Raw genomic sequence first — 19,571 nt, 5'->3', positions numbered from 1 at the left:
TTGTAACCCTTGAGGATAACTAATGTCATAATTCACTTCTGTACAACTGACAAGCATAATGTAGTAGTTAGCTGCAGTATTTGTTTGGTTGCAGTTTTGTTTTACTGGGGTTATGGCTACTAATAAAATGTAACCAAGTAAAATCTTTGAACAGCCGCCATTTTGTACTGGATCAATCTTTTTGAGTGCGGTTTGCGGCATTAAACTCTGCTAGATAAGCCCTTTAAAATGATGTCCATATTGACCTATGCTCCTATTTAAGATTTCCTTCTGACTCCTTGCGGGACGTCCCCATGATATTACAGAAAACTGATAGTTCCTTCAAAAAGTAGATTTTTAGGTGTAGTATTGATGTACCAAATCTTGTTTATTTATCTGTTATCGTTCAGAAAATATTATACCCGTGCAGGACTTTATGTACTATATATTAAATATTTAGAGTATTATCAAACTAGGTTTTCTTCAAATATATGTTTTTTTGTTTGCACTGTCTACCTGTATTTTTCACTCAAAAACTCATAACTTTAAAAACAGTTCAAGTTGGTGTTACAATTTAGCATAAATATTTATCTTTAACAGCATTTAAAATGCTACAAGTAGTGAAATACTGATTTAAAGTCACCTAGTATCTAAATCGTTACCAGTACTGAAATACTTATTCAAAGTTTCCTAGTATTTAAAACGTTACCAGTACTGAAATACTGATTTGAAGTCACCTAGTATCTAAATCGTTACCAGTACTGAAATACTGATTTAAAGTCTCCTTGTATTTAAAACGTTACAAGTACTGAAGTACTAGTTTAAAGTCTCCTAGTGTTTAAAACGTTTTCAGTACTGTAATAATGATTTAAAGTCTCCTAATTATCAGAGTAGGGGTATTCAGTAAATCATTGTTTCTTCCAGTATTTATACTCAGTGCCACTGAGTAACATTATCACAAGTAGCGGTTACAGGTACGTACTGATTTAGCCCCTCTCTAATTTCAACTAACCTTAGCTGCCCCTAATCCAATATCAAATCAGCATTTTTCTGAATTACTTTCTTAGAGTCACTCATCTTTTGTATTGATTGTTTTCAGTCGATTGATTACAATATTCAAATTCGGTTTCTTTCTACAACCACTTTATGCTATAGAATTGGTTTACGGTTGTCAACAAATAACCTTCTCACTAATGTTTAAGTATTTTTAATCATATGTTCAAAACTTACTATGTATATAGCAAAATTATTATTATTATTAAAAAAATATCTTGCCTGGCCTTTTGTTTGGCGAAATCATTTAAAATCATTTGTGCCCACAGAATTTAAAGTTTCGTTTTTTCTGAGTGTTGCCCAAACACTTAGTTGTTCATGTGAGATGGTCAACCTTAAATAGTTCTTAATAACTTGGGTTTTCCAAACTTTATTCTCAACTTAAACTGAGGAATAGAAAGGAGAATGTTTAAACTGAAATTGTATTGGGAAATGTGTAAACGTGTGAATTCACAGTTGCATTCTTATGTGATAGTGTGACAGTGTAGGTGATAGAAGTAGATCATGTACTAACTCGTTTCTGTTCATGTCGCACTCGTTCTGGTCAGTCAGAACTGATTGCATATTTTTGCAACAAACCTTGATTTTTGTCATGTGTTCTAGACTAGGTGCATCGTACAGGAACTTAAATGTTGCATTTGTTCAAATCTTTCTGTCAATGAGTTTATTGCTGCATGAAATAAAAAAGTCAACTCTAAAAGAGTTCTTTACTAGTTCAGTAGCCAGTAGATTCACCTTCTCCTTAATAAGAAAACTGTTTCTTCAGTTTCCTTGATTTGATCTTAGGTTTAGAGTTGAACTCTGGAAATATCTCCCATTTTCGGTCACGTCGTTGGCATCAGTATTGACATTGTATAGGCTATTTTTTTATCTAACATTTAAAAAAAAAAATACATTTTCAATCAAGTCATATCACACTGTAAGTTAAAATGTTCCTTCTGAAGTTCTTTGCTAAGTTTATTTTGAAAAGTATGTCATACCATGTAACTGAGCAGTACAGGAAATAGAAATCTTTCAGTTTCTTTACAAACCCTGTAGTGATATTCTTTCCAAAAGCATCTACTCTATTACGGTCAATTACGGCTTCGTATACTCCATATATTTCCTCTAAATAATGAAATATGTAACAGCTATTAGACAAAAGAGAGTAGCAGAAAGTTCACTGGTGACGTGGCATAATTTGAAGAGCCTTTGATGAGCCGGCTAAAGAAGTGGCGCCGATTTCGTTGGTGATCCTCCCCCCTTATGGCACCCATGCAGTCGCATGGGTCTTGGGCCGGCCCTGTGTCTAATCCCTACATAACTTAACTAACCCTAGGCTAATTCGACTTAACTTAACCCAATTTCACAAATTTAGTGAAAGTAGAATTAGATTTTCGAGAGCTACATACATATATAGTCTTTTGACCGGGGCAATAAGGCAAACTTAAGCGTGGGTTTTGTAAGATCGGAAGTAGGCACTTCCCTAAGTAGGTTTCTTAGACCTACGTATGTACACATTTCTTCGTCGCCAAGACAACAAAGTAAAATCTATTATGGTTCAAGGATTGAAGTAAACACTTTTTGACCGAAATAGGTTGCCGAGGCCTATGTACTGGTGTTTTTGATCAGGGCAACAAGGAAGGCTCAGCCGCGTCGTTGGAAATATAATTAATTAAAACAGGAAATGCCTCTAAATGTGTAAAACATTATATAAGAATCAGGTTAAACTCTGATACTCTTAAGTATAAATGCTGAAATAATATGTACCTGATATATACCTACTTACGTTTGAAAAAACGTCATAAGATTCCATCACATTACACCATTAGAGCTTTTACTAAATATCATAAGGACTGGTTTTGAAAATTGCTTTTGAAGCCGCGGGCAACAGCTAGTTGTTATATAAAATCTGTTATTCTTTTCAAACCCTGAATTTTGTCTGCCTTGGGTTTTTTAGAATTTTGTGATTTCCACAATGCCAAAATTTTTATACGTTAAACACAGTTTATTATTAGATTTTTATATCAATAGTACGTTCTTAAGTTTCTATTTAGACAAAAAGTATATTAATTTATTCTTTTGAGAATAAGTTTTCCATTACAATAAATTCACGTTCTTTCCGTTTTAAAATTAAACAATAACCAAATGTTATCAAATCACAACATTTAACAATTTTTACTTCGAGCAAAGTGCTTGTATTACTTAGTAAATTATACTTTCATTTAAAATCCACACACGCGTTTCCCTGCGCCACAAACAAATTTTCTGTGATTCATATCTACTTAAATTTACTGGTCTAGCGTATACAAAGTGTACACAATATTGTAAGTGTATACTGGTTTTAAAATAGTCTCAAAAGGTTTATGGTTTTTACATGTATTGATGTTATTTATTTAGTACACAAACATTTAATAGTAAAATAAAAAACCTCTAACATTAAGAACCCAGTGAAAAGAACACTTATTACAGTGGTTTAAGCTTATTCACTTTATTGATATTTTAAACTTATATACAAGGATTTCAGATTTGTATGACCTTATTTGCTCAAAACTACATAAACGTTCAAAACACTCCCAATGTTCCATTGTCTAACTCAAAATATTCTAACCATAAAATTAAGTTTCAGTCAAAATTGATAACACAATTCGTTAACTTTCCATTGAAAGTTTCCGTAATACTCGTAGCCTTTAAACAAGGTAAATTCTTGAACTTATAAAAAATCTGTATTATAAAAAAAATAATTTATGCAAATAATAAAAATGGTAGAGTCTTCAAATTGGGCTTTTCAAAATTACTCATATTAAAACACGAAATTAAAAACCTCATTGTTTACAACTTTATACAAAATTAGATGCGAATTATTTTAACGAAAGCGATTATACGTCTAAATTAGCGATTGCCTCCAGATGCTTCTTAATTACTGAGCATATTTATTAATTTCGATTTTGACAATTAGAATTACTTAGTAAAGTGTTTCTTTAATTTTTATAACTTTAAGTATATAATTTGTAAATTATTTGAATTGTTTTCACAAAAAACCTGTGTGTACTCAATTGAAAATGGTATTATCCTTGAAAGAACCCCAGACCAGAAAATATTTATTAAATGGATCTAACTCTGAATTTGAAAACAAGACAAAATTAGGTAAAAAAATATACAAAGAATCTGTAGTATTGAACGTTACTTTATATACCTTATGTGACAAACTTGCGATGTTATTTTCGGGGCAAGCGAAAATATTCGCAACTTGCCAGATAGCCAGTCGAGCTGGGTTAGAAATTTCCAGGGTTCGAGAATTTAAAATAACTATTATTTATTGTTAGGAGTCGAATCAGAGGGCCCTGCGGAAGAAATTGATACTTCCAAAATAACGTTGGGCTTACTTCATCACGTCAACTCCAATAAAATTTTGAAGACGTAAAAAATAAAAAAATAATCTTGCTCAGAAAAATAAAAATTTCTTGTTCTAGGAAAGTTATTGTTCAAGCGAGTTCGATTTTCGAAAACAACTGTATAGTTTTATTGATACATCGGTCAGTGAGGAATTACAAGTAAGGCTGAGTAGTCTCCACTGATAACTTGGTCGGGGAGTCGTATATACAGTAATTATTGTAAAAGCCTGGGGTTGGAATAATTAATCGGTTAAATAATGATGGTTAGTAGAAGCAAAATACAAAATCAAAGCAAAATATGAATAGCAATGGCAAACAAAATACAATATTCAAATAACACCAATAGCAAATATACAATCTTATAAATTAAAAATTAGCCATGCACCAATATCACAGTGCAACTACTATAATACATAAAGCAAGCACTAACCATTAACAAAAATATTTCTACGGGATGCAAAAGCTAGATGAATTTATATATAAAAATATACTAAGCTGTATTTATTCTGTAGGCAAGTGTATAGCTCCAAAATAAAATATCAAGTTTACTTTCTCAGGCATATAATTTGGAAAATAAAAAAAAAACAGAGTAATCACTTATAACACACCATGCAATAAGGCTACTAAGCTAAATTGCTATAAATGTTAGGGCTCTATGAATATCAAAGAAAAAATTGAACACTCACCCTATCTGCACAGTTCACCAGAAAAATAAACTAAAATATCGTTAAATAAATATTTTGATGGAGGTTATCGGGGTGAGGGTGTCAGGACGTTCGCAAAAATAAAAAGAAAGGGTTGCGAGTCCCGAAATAGATAAAGGAGAAAAATAAAAATAATCACTTACAAAAATATAAATAATTAATAAAATGAAAATTAGATTGAACTTCAATAAGAACGAAAAATATTTCCGAGTAGGTTAGAGATTCGCCAAGAAATGTGATAATAATCAGACAACAGAATGATGGTCGAGAAAAAACTTTATACCTAATATAAAAAATTTACAACGATTGGGACATAAGATTTAGTTTATAAGGAAGGGGTCGGTGGGAAGAAAGTATTTGTAAAAGGAAGTCGAGGGTATAGGGTGCCAGTACAATCGCCGGAAAGAAAGCAGTGGTAAGGCGAGTCCCGACTGTTATAATTTTTTTTCCGGGTAGGAGATAATCGGTAGGAAAGTTCGTAAAGGAAACTCGGGATGAGGTGTCAGATCGATCGCCAGGAAAAGAAATGCGAGATCTGAAAAATTTAGAAAAGAAAATTTTAACACAGTAATTAAAATTTAGTCGAAATGACAAAAAAAAATAATCTGAGTAATTGAAATTCTAAATATAAGTTAAATTGAAGAAAAGAATAACTTTAGTAATTCAAGTTGAAAAGGTAATTAAAGTTTCAGTAAATTGAGAAAGTCAAATATATTCTATTTAAATTTAATGATACCCTTAAATTATCAAATAAATTATTAAGAGTATATTAAAATCAAACAATTATCTTATCAAAATAAATCTATAACCATCAAACATTACTAATATATTTCAGATCGATTAATTTTCATAAAATGGCAAAAAATATTAAATTCTGTTTCACATAAAAATTTGGAAGAATTGTTGATGGCGGAGATAAACACTTTAGTAAGGAACAGGGTCGTTGTTCCTTACCTGGTACTGGATATCGGCGGCGGGCGTCGAGTCGCGATGTAGTCGTTCAGCGAGCGGGGGTCGGGGGAAGGGGTCGAAGTAGTGGTGAGCAGCGGTCGTCGGCGGTGTCGCGGTCACTGGCTGTCTCCACTGATAACTTCAATCGGCCGTCATTTATATAGGTTCGCGCGATCGCGTGGGTGGGGGAAGCCTTCTCCTCTCGCCGTGATCGGAGGGGAAGCGGCGATATCCGTGCGGGCACGGACCTGCCAGATAGCGTCTGACTCATCGTCAGTAAAATAATTATTTCGCTCCTTTTTAATGGTAATTATAAAACTCAAGTCGTTATTCGTAATATAAAAAAAAATTGTCTGTTTTCTAATTTTTTTTTTAATTTTTACTAATGAATATTTTTTAATTTAAATTCAAATTTTGTATGCTAAAAAAAAATAACATGTTACAAACTAAAGATAAACGCATATAGCAGAATGTGGACTTATAGTTACGGGGTTTCGTAGATTATAAGACCGGTTCTCGCTCATTGCATGACTGACAATTACAGTTTAGTGAGATCCGACTACGAAAAGGGGTTGCAGGGTTTCAGGGGAGGGATGGTGTAGAAAATAAGTGCTTGGCGGAAAAGAGCGCCCGGAAAGCAGCAACAGTAAGGAAACAAAGATGGTTAATAATTATTGTTCAAGCCCTCTACAACAGACAAACCTAGATCCCATGTATACGGCCTACTTTTTGTGCCACATTTGACAAGTTTACTAATAAAAAAAGTTAATACAACTTAACCACTCCTTTACAATTTTTCTCCCAAAAAAGCCTAATACCTATGGCCTAATGTCTAATGGGAGTGCCGATGGCCGAGCGGTCTAAGTCGTTGGACTTTGGGTCTGAGTTAGAGATAGCGCAGGATCAAATCCTGTCTGTGACCGTTGCACTTTTTATCAGTACCATCAACCTTGTACTGTATCGACTCTCCCCCTTATTCTGTTTGATAAGATCCTCGCACAGGCCAGTGGCCCATGAGGACGGACAGAATAAGGCTTAAAAAAAAAAAAAAAAAAAAAACCTTTGGCATTATGCTTACAAGTATTGGTACAACACATATTTAGTCTTGGTAAATTGGTAGGACATTTTAATTTTGCAATTTCAAATGACTAGGTACTTGATCAAGTTAATTAATAATTGTATTAAGTGGTGGTATATCTAATAATGTTGCTCGACATAAGAAACTGATTTTTTTCTAAATGTGATTTTATTTTTATTATTATTTTAAATGAGTTTCAAAAACAAGATTGTATGCTGTGTTTATGAAACAGTTGCTAAATGTTTCCTCTACCCTTAGGCCTTAGGAGATTTGTAGTTTTTTCTTCATTCTTCAATTTCAACTTTTTCAATAATTTCTTATTTTTCCGGTTTCTCTCCGAAATAAATTACCCATAGCAAATTGTATTTGATCGCAAATTTTAATGGAAACGCATTTGATAGTTTACAATGCGTTTACCTCGTAGGCCTAGTTGTCTTTATAGAAAACCTTAGAATACTGTCTCTAATGGAAAGTCAATCCCCGTCTGGCAAATGAAAAAAACAACTTTTTCCAAATGTCAAACACACGAATACTTCTAATAAAGGATGGTTTTATATCAGCCACGACATTTGTACTATTGTCTTAAATGAGAGATAATTATCAAGTTAGAGTGATAGTAGAACGGTAAAACTCAAAAAGTTTTATCATAAGAAATATATTTCGGTTAGCATCCCAAAGATGCTGCGAATTCCCATATAACCTTTGAATTCTCAGATCTAAAATTCTAAAGACTTCTAAATATTGTTAGCCAGGATACGCGAAATTCCGGATGTATGGGGTCTAAAAGACTGGAAACCTCCGTGGCGGCAAGTTCACAGAAATAGGAACCCCTGTATGCCAGAAGGTATAAAATACTGGGAGTATGAGAGATTTGAGGTCTGATGCAAATGAGTACAGATAGTATTAGTCAGTTTTTCCAGGGACTGTGTTATCGGATTATAGATACTAGATGAGTAGCTGAAGATTTTCAGATTCTAGGTAAGTAGTATCCATATAACCAGTAAGTAGTATAGGCAGTAGCGGCACAGAGATTATTGCAGAGGGCGTGTACACTCAGAGATAAGAGGCTTACAGGAGCCAAAGTGGTTCAGACCCTGAGAGTAGCAAAACGGCAGGAATTATAAACTACGATAGAGACGCACCTTGATCTTGTAGCCGAAAAGCAAAAAGGTCTTATTTTGATGTATTAAATCCTTTATCAAAAACAGATAGTTAAAAACTTAGTTACTTTTACACAATTTATGCTGCCATCCTATGTTCTTGCTGGTATAAAATGATGATAAAAATGTCCACGAAACCAGACGAAGAAACGTCTGGAAGAGGTGCGGAACCTTACTTGATAAATAGGCTATACATTTTTTGGATTATATACATTTATGGATATATGTTTTATTCGTACTTTTAATGATAATACTTGTAACTGTCAATTAAGTAAATTTAAAATAAATAAATTCTAGTTGAGTGCCATTGACACTGGCATTGTGGATCATGTAATGGATGTAATGGTAGCGCAACAACACAACATGCCTAAAAAGCATATAATTGACCATTGTATATACAATTCAAACTCTCAGTCACCTTCATTTTCCATATCACATCGTCATATTCATCGCCGGTTCATAAAAACCGTAGCCTTTCAGAAATGCCTTACGATCGAATGACCCAACAATGCTCACTTTCCAACTGTTGACGAAATGAGAGAGGGACTAAAAATTGTTTTAAGTGAAAGCAACATTGGGATTGATATGGAATTAGCTGGCAATTGGATTGTTGGGCAGGGGGTGGAATCGATACAAGGGGATGGTAGCCTTTAGTTGGGTTGGTGGGGGGAGGGGTAGTGAGCCCGGGAATCAGTCGCCTGTTGCATGTCTGCTCGCAGCCAGGTGAGTTCGTCATTACGCCGCTTTGCTACCTGTCGACGTCCTATCAGTGTCTGGGATAGAGGTAATTGGATATACGTGATTACAAATTATTAATTACTTTTTGTGAAAAGACTTAGGATTACTTATACCATAGGATTTTAATTTAAATGTTTAAATTGGAGGTCGTTAACGAATAAACCTTTTCAAAAGTTGTTAACTTAATCTTTTTTAGTATTAGTTTCAATTTTTTCTACGATAAAAATAGTTACTTTTAAACATCTTAAATAGAAATGAAAACGAAACTCCAGATTAAATCATCTAATAAAAATATTACATTTAAAAATTACCCAATCGTGGTATATGATTATTTTTAAACTTAAAACGACACTGTATCAATTATACAGTTTTAAACATCTTAACCGCAATGACATATAACATATTGATTGCTTGAGTCCAATCAGGTAATATTCATTGGCCATTGAGCCGAGAGGTAGGGTCCTTTGTTTAGTAACGACAGATGTTGTATGTTGCTGTACAATAGGCCTACAGACAAAGGTCAGGAAAATTTACTCGGTGGTGGCATTTACGAGTAGAAAGCCACGTTTGGTATGTGTACCAAAATTTTCTTTCTTTCTTATATGAATAATCAACAGTAACAAGGGTTTTCCTTCCCCATTTCAAAAGTGTGATGTTGGTAACAATGGTGTTGCTGAACAACTCACCTTGTTTAGTTGTTAATTAAAGGATTCATGGGTGTCTTATATACGGGCTCAATCCCCCTCCCCAAAATTTTGAAAAAGAAACATTAAAAGTCTACCCTCTGGTTTGTTTTATGGTACACCACGTTTACAAAAGAGCTCAACGATTTTTTGGGGAACATTCTCGAGCCCCTGTTTTTAGGGTGTTTTATACCTAGTATACCACCCTAGGTTAGAGAGTGCCTCAGTCCTCTCCGAAATAATTCTCTGTACACGCTACTGAATGGATTGTCACAAAGGGTAAGAAAATTTACTCGGTTGTAGAATTTACGAGTAGAAAACTACGTTTTGCATGAGTACAAAAATTTCCTTTGATTCTTATCTGAATAATCAATAGCAACAAAAGGTTTCCTTCACCATTTCAGAATTGTGATGTTGGTAACAATGGTGTTGCTGAACACCTTGTTTAGTTGTTTACATTAATGAATCCGGGGGCGTATAAAATGGGAGAGCTCAGGGCGCTCAAGCTCCCCCTCCCTGAAATTTAGAATCATAAACAATATTAGAAACAAGAGAACACATTTATGAGGTTTCCAAGATCAACGATTTCTCGAGCCCCAATTATCTGTTGGGTATTTTAGACATAGTAAACCACCCTAGTTAAGAGAGTGCCTCAATCGTCTCCGAAATATTGTTCTGTATACGCTACTGAATGGATTGTCACAAAGGGCAAGAAAATTTCTGGGTGGTAGAAACTTTACGAGTAGAAAGCTACGTTTTGTAAGTGTACCAAAATTGTCTTTGTGTCTTACCTAAATCATCGATAGCAACAAAAGCGTTCCTTCCCCATTTCAAAATTGTGATGTTGGTAACAATGGTGTTGCTGAACACCTCACCTTGTTTAGTTGTTTGCATTAATGGATCCGTGGGCGTATAAAAGGGGAGGGCTCAGGGCGCTCAAGCTCTCTCCCCTGAAATTTAGTAACATAAACAATAGTAGAAACAACAGAACACTTTTATAAGGTTTCCAAGATCAACGATTTGGGAAGATTCCCGAGTCCCCGTTTTTGTAGGGTATTTTATACCTAGTAAACCACCCAGTGTCTTAGCACTCCCCAAAATAACTTTCTATATACACCATTGAATGGATTATAATAACAGACAACACTTGAGATTCCAACTAATCTTTTAATAGGTCGCTTATATTAAAACCTGAACTGTAAATTGAACGGTATTAGTTTTCAATATCACTATTAGTTGAAAAGCTGTAAAAGTTACGAACAAACTATATGCTAGCTCTCGTACAATGTTTGTTACGCCTTGTGATTAAATGCGTTTTGTCTGAAAACATACTACATTTTGTCTGAGCTTTACTACTTTTAAAGCTAAATTAGAGAACCATTTTCACCTATGGTAAAAAAGAGTAGAAGTACTATCTATTCTTTCATGACAAGGATTGCAGCTTCGGTTATAAATGTATTATGAATACTTTACCACCTTAAAACGGTCCCTTCATATATTCGCCTGAAAAAGAGATCAAATTACAGATCTCGAAACGTAGTCTTACTGATATTTTTTAAATCACTGAATGATAACAAATATCCGGAATATCCTTTGATATCATTAATAGTCCAATGGGAATTTGTAGAAATATAAATATAGCTTTATTATGCGTTATATTTGTACATTGTAACTTTATACATAATAACGTATTTGTTTCAAAGAACTCAGAAAACACTTAGAATAGAAGTTGTGAAATGTGTTCTTGAGTGTTTAATGACAGATGATGCACACACCACAGTCCATTACTTCAGCGGACTAATAGCTGTCGTATAAAGCCACAGATATAATTGTTGATGTATATTTATATAAACTGTTTAGTACATTCTTTTGTAACAACACATGTACTTTTTCATAGTAAGGGAAGCACTTCTTACCCCATTAGTTAGGGTATTTCCAATATAACTAACTATGAACCTAGTAACCCACCGTAATGCGGAAACCCAATAATCGGCGGCTGTGACAAGATGAATTTTGTATATGATGGAATTTTAGGTTAAAAATGCCTCACAGATTTCCTACGCTCTAGTTATGTTGCATTATTAGGCATTTTTAGTTTCTTATGGTTTGGTGTAAGAGAGGATTAAGTAGGGGTAGACTTTTGAGGCCTACACTCGTTATTTGGTTGTTTTTATCGAATGGTTTGATTACTTTTGTCCGAATGAATGATTTGATATTACAATTTATTTAACTTAACATATGATTTCTACGTATTAGTTACAGTAATTTTTAATGTAAACCATAAACAGAAAGAAGTAACTAATTTTTTTTAGAATTTTGAAAATGGCGATGAATATGAGGAAGTTATGTGAGATACTTCTAGATGTACATGTGGGTTTGGCTCATGATCACACATGCGTAGATTTTCTTCCATTTCACAAAAACGTTTGCTCATTGCTATCCGGGCAAGCTATAAATATTGTAACGCTTTTCTAATATGTGGCTCTCAAACCATAGTTTGTTTTGTTATTTATTAGCAATGTTATTTATTATTATTGAAAATATTGATTTATTATTCTCGTTGTTAATATTGTATAACTCTTGTTGCGTACATACACAAATATAAACACGATGTTAGTAATAGCTTAGTGTATCATTCATTATATAATATCAAAGCTGGATAATATAACGAATCGTTCGATAATAACAATCGAATGAGTATAGGCCTCTTATTAAAGTGCCTCCCTAAATATTCCTAACATCGCTAATTGAAAAATGTTGTCTTTGGTACAATAAAGAAATTTTCATTCATTTTTCAATTGTTAATTTTATAATATCAAAATATTGATTTATTATTCTTTTTGTCAATACATTACCTATAGTTCTTGTTGCGTAAATAGCCTAATTGAACAATTTTGTGTTAAGTACATTAAATACATTTTCAATTTAGTTTTTTTCATTTTGGTTGGAACTAGTTAATTTCTGTTATAATTCTAATACGTATTGACATTTTATACATTCTTAACATATAAACACGATGTTAGTAATAACTTAGTTTACCATTCATGTTTTATTTACTGTGTAATATATCTACATATTATCCATATTAAATTGATACTTCTTCGTATATGAGTATTGCGTTGTGACATGGCAGTCCCGTATAGTAAATAATGATACTGACAGAAAGGTTTCTTGAAAATGAAACCATTCAATAGATTAAAAAGAAAAGTATCTTTTGTTTGCCTGAAAGCGTCCGCTGAGTAGATGAGAGTTGGAACAGAGAAAAGGAAAGCAATCTGGGAAATGAGACAGTTCGGATTGTTTTAGCTGCAGGAGATGTTATTAAATAAGACATTTTAAAGATTATTTATACCGATCTAAATGTTCATCTTGATATTTATGTAATTAAGATAAGAAAAGGAACGGACAACTCTTCATTCCGAATATTACATCGGGTTTACCCAAAAAAATGGCGGAGAAGAAGAGCGTGTCAGAGTTAGTTTAAATTATTAAAAGAAGTACAATACATCTAGCAATACCATACATTACCAGTTATACCAGGTTAGTTTTTTCACCACTCCATATCGTAGTACGCTTTGATTAATTCAATATTCATAAACTGGAGATGGATTGAACATATTTTATGAGATGGGAGGAATTCAAAGTCACCATTATTGAAGTACAAGTTAGATGTATGGTTTGTGTGGTCACCGCACTAGAGTATTACGTTGATATTTTAGTTGCCAGGAAGCCCATGGCTGTGTTTTAGGCCTTTCTTTGGCAATTGCTGATTCAGCACCATGATCTTCACTATAGCATAGGGGCAAGGCTGGGGCTGTCTACACGAGAGGTTACGGGTTCATTTTCGGGGAGGTCATAAAAAACTTTCAAATGGATTTGGCCATTTTCTCCTAAAAACGTTTAGTATAACAAATTAAACTGCCACTGGCGTAGATGAAACCCCGTTTATAAACCAACATTTGTGGGTTTTTACCGAGCGAAGTGTACACTTACCCCGAGTATAGGCAACCAAATCAAACTGTTGGTCAATGGGAATCAAAAATTATAAAAACTAAACTTTGCAGTTTGAATTGTTGATTTGGATTACTGGTGTAACAAAAAAAGAAAGTCTTTGTCGTAAACAGCTCACATTGGGAACAATTAGTAGGTCCTTAAATAGGAGTTAAATGCGAAATATCGAAGGTAGCTAAACAAATTCCTTTCGACACACTCTTGAAGTACTTAAGATAATCCTATGTGGATGACGTAATAAGGTGCGTCTCAAACTAAAAGTTTAAGGGCCGAGGAATCTGGCAAAAACCCGTAAAATCACAGAACTTGTTAGTTTTCCTTGATAGAATCTTGGAACCTGTCCTATTTTCTAGTTATGTATGAACTACATTTGGTATAACTGGCATAACTTATATTTGGTTCATTTAAAACCACATAAATGCATAATTATGGAACTTGGTTCTTGCCACAAAGGCATTTCAGTACAATTTTAACTTGCTGATAAATCACCCTAAAAGCATTATCCACCTAGATTATTAGCCTTCAGTTTCAGTTAGCATTAATCAGTGTCAATTTATTCCTTGGTTCTAATCATAAAATTACAATTTTAATGTTTGGGGATGGATTACATCCCTATTCCGCCCAATGGTGTTAGTATTTCTCAAATAACTAGTTCAGGCGAAAGGTGCCCTGATGGTTTCATGGGATAAATCATCTCATAACAATCTCCAAAACTTCAATCTTTCTAAAACATATTCCTAACCAAATAAGATTCTTCGTATTCGCAAGGTTTTATCCAGGAAATACAGATAGCACATGAAATGAAACAGGCTTTATTGAAAGGTCTAGTAGAGGACTATAAAGTACCACATAACCTAAATATATAACAAACAAATTAACATTAAATAACTAAATGTATTTCCAATGAAATAAATTTTATTGTAAAATACGTAAATCACCATTGTTAGAGCAAATATACACACACATTTCCACTCTAATTACCAGTGTCATATGCTTTCATTGAATATGCGTTCCAATACCACAAGTGCCATATCCCAATTCCCAAGGCAGCCCACCACTACGCTCACAGAACTCACATCATATCCCCTGACAGGACTTAAATAAGTGAATTACGTAAAAAACGTTACAATTCCTGGGAACAAAAGTACTGCCATATGACCAGCCACGGCTTGTTTTCTCTTGTGTTGTCTCATCCATCATAAACCTAATCGAATAAATTTGGGATGAAGATTGAATTTAACCTCACTTTTCTCAACAAAAGGCGGGAAGCGACATATAACTTTTATAATAAAAACTAAAAAGAGATCCTTTTTGTGTGGATACCACTACAATTCCACAACCTCCCAAATAAAGTCATAATCCCGCCGTGATGAACTATATTAAATTAATATTGAACACCAACTAGCTAAATTGAGCGATTTGAATAGAGGGAGCCATTGAAAAATATTAACATGGGTGTAAGGACTTTCTTTGCTTATGTATTTAAATAAATCACAACCCAGACTAAGTACATTTTAAGCACATGGATTGTTTTTGCCAATAATAAAAGATGAAATTCATTACTAATTACTTGGTTTTTTAAATTTTTTAGTTCAAAGGTTTATAATTTAAGTTATATTTATGAAATATTCATGCTATTATAATAATCTGTTATGGTTACCATAAAGCCAATTATTGGTGAAGATTAAAATTAGGTAGATCTAGAATTTATAGTTTAAGAGCCAAGAAAATTTCTCCTAACAAAGAAAATCAATCGTCAGGCGCGCTTTTTTAATGTAGATCGAAATGTGAAGGTGTCGAAATACTAATAATATATCAAATGTTAATTGTGTCCACAAATTATATTTTTTTAGTTAGTTTGACACACGATAGGCTCATATCATTAGCTCATTTAATTTTAAAGGTGTTCTGCGGACATACAGACAATTGCACAGAAAATATTTTTTACTGCACCAAGACAAACAAAATAGGAATATTGCCTGCTTACTGAGTGACAATCTTCAATGATGCTAAATCAAGTCACATTGAGGGACATACACCGTCATCGAACTCGTTGTTGTTTTTTTAGAGATGAAGTTTCAAACAAAGTTTAAAGTCTGCAAATAAGATCTTTCTCGAGAAATCTTGCAGATAGTAAGCCCATGGACTTATATAAGGGCTCAGGGGGCCTACGCCCTCTTCGAGTTGTTAAAAGACAAATATCAAAATTGCAACAGTAGGTGTTTTTAGCTAGAGAATATTTATGAGGTCTTAAAGCTCAATAATTTACAGAGGAAGATTCTCGAGCCCCTGCTTTTGAAAGGTATTTTATACATACTAAAACCACCCTTTTTTACCTCCCTCCGAAATAATTTTTTGTATACGCCACTAGTTATGCTACTTATTTTACTATCACATATTAAAATGCCAAATGACTTTAACAGGTTTGTTTACACCATTTTTTATTCTAAGATTTTCTCTTTACTATTATGATTGCCATTAAACAAATGTGAAAAGTTCGTTAACGCTCAGCCAAATCCCATATAGCGACATACACCATCATAGAACTCGACGCTGCCTGCATACAAAATAAAGCTTAATGCAAAATGTTAAATCTATGTCAATTCGTTCTCGGGATATGGTGTGGATAGGCTGACAGATGAAGAGATCAATTCAAAATCTTGTATATGTAAATGTAACATACGCATATTCATGTACCAAAGACTCAATATTTTCGAAAACACTCTGTTTAAATTTAACAACTTACATTATGCAAGAAATTTGAGTGAGCTAAAAACTTGTTTTAATAAAAAATTGGGTTTATAGTAAGGAATAATGTCTTATCTATCAGGACATGGAACCCATTACAACCTTCAAGAGCAGATTTACTTGCAAAATCCCAACGTTGGGTCAATTTCCTACCGAAGTATGAAGTAAGCTATCAATAATACATCCTTCAAACAGTAAGTATAATAGAACAGTATAGAGAAGTAATGAATACTATACTTCATTCTTGTTAATGCAAAGGATACTATGGTATTATACAGAGGCTATTACTCGTTATTACCTGACATAAATAAGTAAATACATGCGTACGTATTATAAATATAAAAAGTTAAACTTAAACTTTACGAGCGCTTACGTGAGCTGAGCTTCTATTTGTGAACTATATCGAGGGGTGTTTTTTTTTCTTCCAAAATTCCCAGATTGTCCAATTTTTCTGACCTCAGATCACGTTAGACGATCTGGTACGTGATTGAGGTCGGGAAAGTACCGATCGGAAATCCCCCTGGACATTAGTGCGGGCTTCGGTGGCGGAAGAAGATAAATATCCCTCGAGATAGTACTCAGAACTTCAAGCCCAATTCACGAGAGGGCTCGTAAATGTTAACTCTAACTTTGTCACTGCTAGTGACACAATAGTAATAACCTAATCTAAACCTACTTATTATATCATGTAATAACAAGTATTAGATAAGGATAGAGTGACCTATGTACCATGGATAATTCCAAATGGTTATCATGCCGAGAATGTGTTCCCACTAGCATGTTAACTACACAGATGATCAAGCACGTTGATGGCCCGAGATACCGGCGCCGCGGTAGTAACTCCGTGAATCAATGTGCCGCATGCCGCACAAGTTGCGTGACCGACCACTCTTATCTGCCTCAACTCAAGGCTATTTGCACCTAGGTTCCCTCAAGAAGCCTTTTGCTGTGGTTTTAGTTTCTCTGCTGCTTTAATGTGATGGATTGTTACTGTGGTTACAGAATCCTATACGGCGGTTACTGTGATTCAATACCACAAAAAGTATCCAAAATACCCGTTCACTATCTTGAATTACATCTTAAAAGAAGAACGTGATTCAGTGTTAATACTTACCTAGGGTTAAAATATTTTTATCAAACATCCGTTTGAAATTCTTTTCTTTAAAATATTATATCCGACAGAATCTAATAATTTATGTGTAAAACTAGCACGATGTTGGTCTTTAGACATTTAAACAAAGAAAAAGTTTCCGTAAATGAATGCCTTAAGTTACTTCGCTTTTTATATATCTGTATATTTTTGGATTTTACATAGTGCTTTCCTAAGTAACCGCTTGCCCTAAACTTAAAGTTTCAACATATACGATACTTATACAAAGTTTTTTTTTCGATAGAATTCAAAATGGAGACCTGTTAAATCCTGTAATGTTTAGTTCCACAAAAACTTACATAAAACGTTACATACAATTTTTCCGAAGGCGAAAAATATTTCTAAATGTCAAGAAACGAACGATATTATTTTAATTGAGACCTTTTGATAGAATACAAACACTTCAAAACGAATCATGCTAACGCAATAGCAATAATTATCTTAGACGTTTTGAAAAAAATAATATAATACTTTCTAAAAAGAATTTGTCTGGTGTTTAAGAGAATAATTTTAACAACCTCGTTTGAAATATTTTGAATTGTTTTAATTTTTAAAGAAATTTTGAACCGATAATTTTGTACCCGAGATAATTATGTTATTCTTTATACATTTTTTTTGAATATTGGAATTGGCGGGAGTCACCAGCAGGGAATAGAACGGAGCCGCAGATGGCAGCGGCAACCATCGATAATTTATTTACATCGATGGCAGGAACAGGAGCGACGCTATAGGCCACCTCAGCAATCAATAAGGCTAGTAATCTGCAGCAGTCGTTGCATCCGCTCGCACATCTGTTCCCCCGCAGACCAAAGTGTATGTCGTGACTGATAAGTTCACCTTTCGATACCACTGAAGTCCAGATCCTTCGCCTCCGCATGTCGAATGCATAACTCCTCGAAGTAGCAGTTGACGAGAGTGAAGCCATGGGGTATCGTCAAATCAAATCAAATCTGTTTTATTGCTGAGACAATAATACATCGTATGGCAAACGTCAATTAATAATAATATCCTACAATTTCAGTCATTCGTACTATAATACACATACAGACATACAATGTTTAAAATCACACCTCTTTCATTCATCGCCAATGCAACCCACTTCGAACAGCGGTGTCATTCTTCAAATTGGGCGGCCTCCCAGTTGAAAGCCAAAAACTCACCTGCATTATAAAACGCTTGAGACACCAAGAAGCGTTTTAGGCGAGTCTTAAACGCCTTTGGCGTTGGAGCATCTTTGATTGGATTGGGCAGTCTGTTGAGGAATTGAACACCCGCTTGTGAAGGCAGGAGTTCATAAACCACCGTTCTGTGTCTACCAGTTCGGTAGTTTGCTCTGCCACGAGTCTCATACATGTGTATGTCTTGTCCTCTGGTTAAGGTACATTTATTCACACAAAACATAGTTGTTTCCAATATGTAGAGACATGGCAGAGTCAACAGCTGCAATTTCTTGAAAACTTGCCTGCACGACTCTCTGAATTTGATTTTAGCGATGATTCGAATTGCTTTTTTTGAGTCTGAAAACTCTTTGGAACTGAGTGTTAGCGCAAGTTCCCCAAAGGATCACTCCATAGGCCAGGTGGGGGTATATCAAGCCATAATACGCCGTAATCAGTACCTGACTCGGGCAGTATTTTGCTAAAGACCTCAGAACAAAGATGCCTGAGCAGATTTTGGCGCAAACATGATCAATGTGCACATTCCATGTCAGTCCTCGATCAAGGTACATTCCAAGGAATTTTGAAGAGTAGACTTCGTCCAGTGTGGAGTCAGCCATCAAGATGGCAGGTCCGCACTGGTTGCCCGCAGTGCGCAAAGAAAAATTTAAAACGTTGGTTTTTGAAGAGTTTATTGTGAGGTTGAGGCTGTTGAAGTATTGGACACAGTTGTTGATATCAACAAAAGCCTGTTGTTCCAAAACTTCGCTTGATCTTGCATTTAA

The 19,571-nt window shown here is 34.3% G+C and overlaps 1 long non-coding RNA gene across 1 annotated transcript in view; it reads left to right on the top strand.

Annotated features, from left to right (window-relative positions):
- The first annotated feature begins 8,989 nt into the window (after nt 1-8,989).
- LOC124360061 overlaps nt 8,990-19,571 on the top strand; it is a 30,495-nt gene continuing 19,913 nt past the window's right edge. Inside the window, exon 1 of the long non-coding RNA XR_006922202.1 lies at nt 8,990-9,083. This is a non-coding gene — a long non-coding RNA (uncharacterized LOC124360061). The remainder of the gene's footprint in view (nt 9,084-19,571) is intronic.

The sequence above is a fragment of the Homalodisca vitripennis genome, chromosome 4 (genome assembly GCF_021130785.1).
Source record: "Homalodisca vitripennis isolate AUS2020 chromosome 4, UT_GWSS_2.1, whole genome shotgun sequence".
Classification (NCBI taxonomy): Eukaryota; Metazoa; Arthropoda; class Insecta; order Hemiptera; family Cicadellidae; genus Homalodisca; species Homalodisca vitripennis.
Note: the sequence above shows the minus strand (reverse complement) of the source record. Positions and strands in the feature narration are given on the sequence as shown.